Source organism: Gavialis gangeticus, unplaced genomic scaffold (genome assembly GCF_001723915.1).
Source record: "Gavialis gangeticus isolate Ggan-Ray unplaced genomic scaffold, GavGan_comp1, whole genome shotgun sequence".
Classification (NCBI taxonomy): Eukaryota; Metazoa; Chordata; order Crocodylia; family Gavialidae; genus Gavialis; species Gavialis gangeticus.
Genome location: NW_017728994.1, coordinates 33735068 through 33742759, shown reverse-complemented (window position 1 = coordinate 33742759; position 7692 = coordinate 33735068). Strand labels below are relative to the sequence as shown.

At 45.6% G+C, this 7692-nt stretch overlaps 1 protein-coding gene across 5 annotated transcripts in view; it reads left to right on the top strand.

Annotated features, from left to right (window-relative positions):
• Window positions 1-7692, top strand: part of ARHGAP22 (Rho GTPase activating protein 22) — a 368091-nt gene that overhangs the window by 134004 nt on the left and 226395 nt on the right. The window lies entirely within an intron of this gene.

Genomic DNA, 7692 nt, shown 5'->3' with positions numbered 1-7692 from the left:
CCCCCCAGCCCTGCTGGTGCCTGTCACATCTGACTCACAGGTCCCCATCCTCGCTGGTGCCCCTCACTCCTGACCCACAGTTGCCCACTCCCCCAGCCCAGATTTGCCGCGGATGGGGGCAGGGCTGCTCAATGGGCAGCCCTCTTAGCCAGCCAGCAGCTGGGGGGGCAGGGGAGAGGGCAGCTGACATCTTGCTGCTTCCCTTCATTCCAGTGGCTTCCCCATCCCATCCCCCTGTCCTCCCCTTAGCAGGATGTGAGGCTTGGCCACAGTGGCCTGAACATTTTACTTTTAGTAAGTTTTTTTTTTTCCTGTTTTTGCAGGGTTTGCAGAAACCACTTTTTTTCATGGTTTCTGTAAAAAAAACAAAAAAAACCCAAAAAACAAAAAAAACCAAAAAAACAAAAAAAATGCAGAATCACGAAAAAGTAAATGCCTATTTATGAGTCTTTAAATCCAAGTCACTAAGAGGAAGCTTGGTCACACTCTCCCTTCCTATCTGTTTCCCAGATCACTGGCTCTTCCATCCCCAATACTACCCTGAGTTAGAGCCTAGGTTAAACTACCATAAACAACAGTAATTCTTGGCATTTTCATCACAGGATCCTGTGGCAGGAGGTTTGGTGCTCCTGATACTTTAAGAGTAGGCAGGTTAGGGCTCAAGCAGCCTGGGCTGACTGCATTCATCTGACCCTGGAGAAGGATACAAGCCCAGGCCCTGAGATGATCCAGCAGTAACATCTTGGAGCCTGCTGAGAGCACCACCTCAGCAGGATGGCTGCAGCTTCAGAAGGGCTACAGCAAGAACCTGTCTGGAGGTATGGGAAGGAACTAAGGGGAAGAGGAGGCTCCTAGGGACCCAGGAAAGGGTCTGGAGCCCAGATTGAGGGGCTGAGCATGTGGGACCAGTGAGGGTCCAAGAACCCCCCAGATGAGGGGCTAAACAGAAGAGAACATCAATGAGGATGCCAAGTTTGAGGCATGGAAAATGGTGTAGGGGAGGAACAGAGCCATGCAATTATTCCATAAGGCAGTGACAATGGGCACCTGGTGCTCATTTGAGAGAGCAATTTGGAAAGCCCTGGTGCAGCCTCCCTCATAAAAGTAACAGACATAAAGGCATGGCAGGTGAGTGAAGGGGTGATTGCCCACAAAGTGAGGGCTGCAGCGACTCCAGGGGCTTCAAAGCCACCCCTGGAGAGGAACCCTGTCACAAATCTGCAAGAACTTTCTCCATTGATAGTTGTCTCCCACCTGGCCGGGTGGGACTTACCTGCTGGGGAGGTGTGCCCCAGATAATTTTTTCTGCCTCTGCCTCAATCTGCCCCCACTTCCCTCCCCACAGACTTATCTGCTGGGTGTGGGAGGGGGGAGGGGGTAGCAGCGGCACACAGTAGATCTTGGGTTGCTTTTAAATGCCAAAGGTGATCTACTTAAAAAGGTTGGAGACCACTGCACTAGCAGGACTAACAGGAGCTTTCAGTTCTTCCGTTGGTCCCTTCTGGCTTCACTGTGGAATTCTTTTACTCTTGTGTTTTACAGGGAACAGAGGGTGGAAACTGACATCACCTGATGTCTCATTTCACTGCCATACTTTTTTTTTTTTTTTTATAGTGGCAGAAATGCTTGCCTTTTCTTTTTCATGTCCTTGTAACAAGTTGTTTAGCAGAATTCAAAGCCTCCTGCTTCTGCTTTTGGGTTCCCATCCTACCTTCTTGCTTGCAGTGGGAGAACATCCATAGGTTCCATGGATCCTATGTGTTCCACCATGCTTAGGCTGTGGATTTCAGATGCCCACGCATGGAGGTGTGGGGGAACTTACACCTTCTTATCCCCCTATATGGCCATCTAGGTATCAGTAAAAACAATTCCTCTTGTTCAGTAGCATTACCCACATTTTACAGATAGGAAACCAAGGTATGACATGTATAAGTGACTTGCTCTTGATTGTGGAGTGAGTCAGAAGTTCATCTGGAAATTGGATCTAGGATTCTTATCTAACAGTTGGGGGCTTTAACTGCTAGGCAACACATCCTATTGAAAGACCTTTCCAGGTATGTTTTCCAAGTACCTTTGCTTTGTATCTGGGCCTGGCTGGAATAATTAGAGGGTCTGATTCAAGACTGGTGTCTGTAATTCTTTATTAGAAAACACAGCTTACAAATTAAAAAGCCATGAGTTCCACTAAAGCCTCATGCATATTTAGCCACAAATTTCCCATGGAAAGGCAACATTTAATGTACTAGCAACTCAGTAGCTCAGCTCTTTCAAAGGGTATTCTGGCTGTTCGATTCTGCCATCTCTGACCTATTGTTCATGTTCAATTCCCAGCAGTACCCATTTTGTTGAGAACTCAAAGCAGAATAATTATTTACAGTTTACTAGTGCATTTCCTGGCACGTGCAGCTACAACAATAGCTTATATTCCCAGGCCTGCACTGCTGACAAAACCTAAGGCAGCAATTGTAAATCACCAGCCATTGCGGAATGGTTCACAGAATTAGAGCCATGTAAAGATGGACACTAAAAAAAAATGCTTCATGTATATAAGACATTTTAATCCACTTCCTAAGTATGCTTCCTGGGATGTTAGTCTTATGTATTCCCATTTTAGAGATGATGAACCTCAGTTAAAAAGGAGTTAAGGGTCTACCTTACAAATGTGATGATGAGCAACTACCACTTCAACTGAAGGTCTCAGGCAGGAGGGGGGACTCCAATCTCTGAAAATCAAGAGTTACGTGATTTCTTCAAGGCTGTACAGCAAATCAGTGTAAGAGCTGGGGTGGGAACCTGGGGAGCCTGCCTCTCAAACAACCACAGAATTCAGCCATTATCACAAAATCGCAGAAAATTAGGGTTGGAAGGGACCTCAGGAGGTCATCTAATCCAGCCTTCTGCTCAAAGCGGGACCATCCCCAACTAGATTGTCCTGCCCAAGGGTTTGTCTAGCCAGGTCTTAAACCTCCAAGGATGGAAACTCCACAGCCACTCTGGGTAGCCTGTTCCACTGGTTTACTACCCTCCTTGTGAGAGACTTTTTTTTCCTGACGTCTAACCTAAACTTCCCCTGCTGCAACTTGACACCATTGCACTTTGTTCTGCAATCTGCCACCACCAAGATCTAGTTCCGTCCTCTTTGGAACCTCCCTTCAGAAACCACTTGAAGGGTGTTGAAGGCTGCTGTTAAATCCATCCTCAGTCTTCTCCTCTTTAGACTAAATATGCCCAGTTCTCTTAGCGTCTTCTCAGAAGTCATGTGCCCAGCCCCCTAATGATTTTTGTTGCCCTTTACTGGACTCTCTCCAATTTGTCTACATCTTTTTTTGGAGGGGAGGGGAGGGGAGGGGAGGGAAGAGGAGGACAACACTGGACACAGTACTCTGGATGTGGCCTCACCAGTGCTGAATAGAGGGAATTAGTCACTTCCCTCAATCTGCTGACAATGTTCCTACTAATGCAGCCCAGTATGCCATTGGCCTTCTTTGCAATAAGGGCACATCGTTGGCTCATATTCAGTTTATTTTCCACTATAAGCTGCAGGGACTTTTCCTCAGAGCTGCTGCTTAGCCAGTTGGTCCCCATCCTGTACTGGTGCAGGGGATTGTTCTGTCCTAAGTGCAGTACCTAGCACTTGTCCTTATTGAACCTCATGAGATTTCTTTTGGCCCAGTCCTCCAATTTGTCTAGGTCACTCTGAATCCTAGCCCTACCCTCCAGCATAACTACTATTCCCCCCCAGCTTGGTGTCATCTGTAAACTTGCTGAGGGTGCACTGTATGCCATCTTCTAGGTCGTTGATGAAAATATCAAACAAAACCAGCTCCAGGACCGACCCCTGAGGCACTCCACATGATACCAGCTGCCAAATAGACATCGAGCCATTGACCCCAATGTTCCAGCCAGTTTTCTATTCACTTCACAGTCCATTCATCTAACCTGAACTTACTTAACTTGCTTGTGAGAATGTTGTGGGAAACTGTATCAAAAGGCTTGTTAAAGTCAAGGTATATCACGTCCACTGCTCTCCCCACATCCATACAACCAGTTATCTCATCATAGAAGGCAGTCAGGTTGGTCAGGCATGACTTGCCCTTGGTGAACCCCTGCTGACTGTTCCTAATCACCTCTTCTAACAAGTGCTTGGAAATGGATTACTTGAGGACCTTCTCCCTGATTTTTTTTTTCCAGGTACTGAAGTGAGGCTGACCGTTCTGTAGTTCCCTGGATCCTCCTTCTTCCCTTTCTTAAAGATGAGCTCTATATTTGCTCCTTCGCAATCATCCGTGATCTCCTGATCACCATGAGTTTTCAAAGATAATGGCCAGCAGCTCTACAGTCACATCTGCCATCTCCCTTAGCACCCTCAGGTGCATTGCATGGTTTGTTGTAATTTGTTTTGTGCAACATAGTGAGGATTTCACAGAACCATTTTGTATCCTAAATGAGCCATGCATATGTGTGTCATATCTGGATTGTGTTTGGCTACTTGTCACCATGCCACACAGCACCATAGCTGAACCTTTTACTCCTGATCTCTCCCTCATCACCAGATTTTGATAGCAAGAAAAAGTGTCCCACAAAAAGCTACTCAAGCTTCCCAATGATAGATGCACAGAATCCAGTCCTAAAGCACCAGTTAACCCTCAAACCTGCTTCCCTGAGTTCATTGCAAATGTATTGACCCCCCCTCATTAAGCCAACCTGGTCCCAGGTACTCAGCATAACTTCCTCCCATGATCTGCACAGTGGCAGATAGGGCAAGAAGCAGAAAGTAAAGCAGCAAATAGGATGGGGAACACAGGGAAGAAAGCAGAAGGCAGAACAACAGATCAGAGAGGGAGCACAGGGCTGGAAGCAGAAAGCAGAGCAGTAGTTTGGACAGGGGAAAGAGATCAGAGTGGTACTTGGGGAGATTGTGAGGCTAATTTGTGGCTTGCCTGCCAAAAACATTGGCTCCCACTGTTTTAGTGGTGTGATAGTGAGGGGCTGTTTTGGAGCAGAAGGACCAATATTTTAGCCTTGCTGTTGCTGTGAAGTTTCAAATAGTCTTAATATGCAGTATCACAATATAGATGGGCTTAATATGGGCCCAGAGGGATTTTTATTAATGAAACACATTATCTGAAGTACACATGCTTGAGAGATCTTCAGCCTTTTCAAAGGGCTGATTTTACTACCAACGCTTATGACTGGGACATAAGATTTGCCAGAAATATTCAGACCCTGCTTTACCTTCAGGCACAGTTGTGCATCTCTGGTATCTCCCTGGTTCTGAATAAATCTACTGCATGGTGGATGATGGATACCATATGGCCAAGACCAGACCCATGTGGACTGTTTGCAACAGAACCTAGATCCATGAAAGATGTATCTGCCATTTTGATCGAGGGCAGACTAAGGTCATCTTCACCCAAAAGCTTGGGTAAGCAAATTTGTACCTTTTTCAGGCTCATGGGTCACTGAAATCATTAAGTGTCTGGGAGTTTTTGTTGTTTTAACAAAAAATTCATTCAGTTATGCTATTCTGACTGAGTTTTGGTTTAAAGCATGGAGGTTTTTCAAAACCAAGGTTCAGAGGGAGATGTGAGATTTGGAGAGACACTGGATGAGGAGCTTGGAGGAGTGTCTGTGAAGCCAAATGTCTCAGAGGCTAAAAACAGACATTGGATTTCTCCTGAGACAAAGCCTTTTATTCTGGGATCCTACAGATGTACTCACTGTCCCACTTTAAATACTTGTGAAGTACTGAGATAACCCCCTCACAATTGGAGCTAATTCTAATCAATGGCCATTCAAGCTGCATGTGTAAACAACTGTGTAAATGACTGTGCCACACCTGTGGGACAGTCAGACCCTGGATAAACCCAATATGATCAATCCAATATAAACGCAATATGAAGAACAAATGGGAAGACAAGGCTAAGGAGATTCAACATCTTGCTGACATCCATGATATGCATGTTTTCTTCAGTGCTACCAAAGCCATCTATGGTCTGAGCAGTCAGGGACCAACCCCCTTGAGACTTAAGGACAAAGGAGACCTGATCAGGAAAGGGGAGTCATTAATGCCCATTGGAGGGAGCATTTTGAAGACCTTCTCAATTGAGGCTGTGCTGTTGATTAGAGTGTTCTCAACTCCATCATGCAACATGCAGTCAGAGACTATTTTGGAAATCCTCCAACCCTTGACAAGGTAAGGAAAGCCATCAAGTAGATGAAGAACAACAAAGCATCTGGAATCCTCATTGAAATCTTCAAACAGTGAAGAGAAGAGCTCACAGCTTCATGTCCTCATTTTAAGGATCTGGAATTATGAAGAAATCCCAGATGACCTCAGGGATGCCCCAATCACGACAATTGTCAAGAAAGGAGACAGATCTGACTCTGGAAACTACAGAAGGATTACCTTGCTGTCCACCACAGGGAAGATCATTGCGAGAACCCTCCTGAACCATCTCCTTCCACTTGCTGGAGAGCTCCACCCAAAATCTCAGTGTGGGTTTAGGGCACCAGAGACACAAGTGACATGATCTTCACAGCTCACCAGCTGCAGGAGAAATTCCAGGAACAACACAAACCTCTCTACATGGCCTTCTTGGACCTCATGGAAAGCCTTTGACTCTGTCAACCGAGAAGCACTGTGAAGGATCCTTCTGAAGTACAGATGCCCACTAAAATTTGCCACCGTTTTCTGCCTACTCCATGACGGTATGTGAGTGGCATTTGACAGTAATGGATCTATCACAGATCCCTTTGAGGTTAAAACAGGAGTTATCATCATTGCTCCAACACTCTTCTCAATATTTCTTGCTGCGATGCTACATCTGACCACCAACAAGCTTCCAGCTGGAATGGAGCTAAATTACTGAATGGATGGTAAGCTGTTTAACCTGAGCTCCAAGCCAAGACCAAGACTACCCCAACCTCAGTCATTGTGCTTCAGTACACTGATGATGCTGTAATGTATGCTTACTCGGAAGCAGACTTTCAGGCAATCATGGACGCCAAGGCATACAAGAAAATGGGACTGATGCCTAGAATTCAGAAGTCTAAAGTCCTCCATGAACAAGCTCCTAATAAATAGTCTCCAGCTCCAGTAATCCAGATCCATGGTGAAACTCTGGCAAACATTGAGTATTTCCCGTATCTCAGAAGCCATCTCTCGCAGAAGGGTGACATTGATGAAGAAATCTAATATTGCCTCAAATGTGCAAATGCCACCTTTGGACACCTGAAGAAATGGGTGTTCAAAGATTGTGACATCAGATCCAAAACCAAGTTCATGGTTTATCAAGCAGTTGTGATCTCCATCTTGCTGTACAGATCTGAGATATGGACAACAAACAAGAGATATCTAAAGTTGTTTGAGAAGTATTAACACTTCCTGCAGAAGATCCTCCAAGTCCAGTCGGAAGACAGACACACCAATGTCAGTGTCTACCTGCAATCAAACACCATGACTATTGATGCAATCATCCAACATCAGCTTTGTTGGGCCGGCTATGTCATCCGGATCTCTGACTCCAGACTCCCAAAGCAAGTTTTATTTTCCCTGCTCAGCCAAGGCATACACTCAAAAGGAGGGCAAAGAAAGTGCTTCAGGGACATTCTGAAGGCCATTTAAAAAATGCAACATCAAAGTCAACTTGTGGGAGACTATTGCCTGGGCCTGCCCCAAATGGAGGAAGA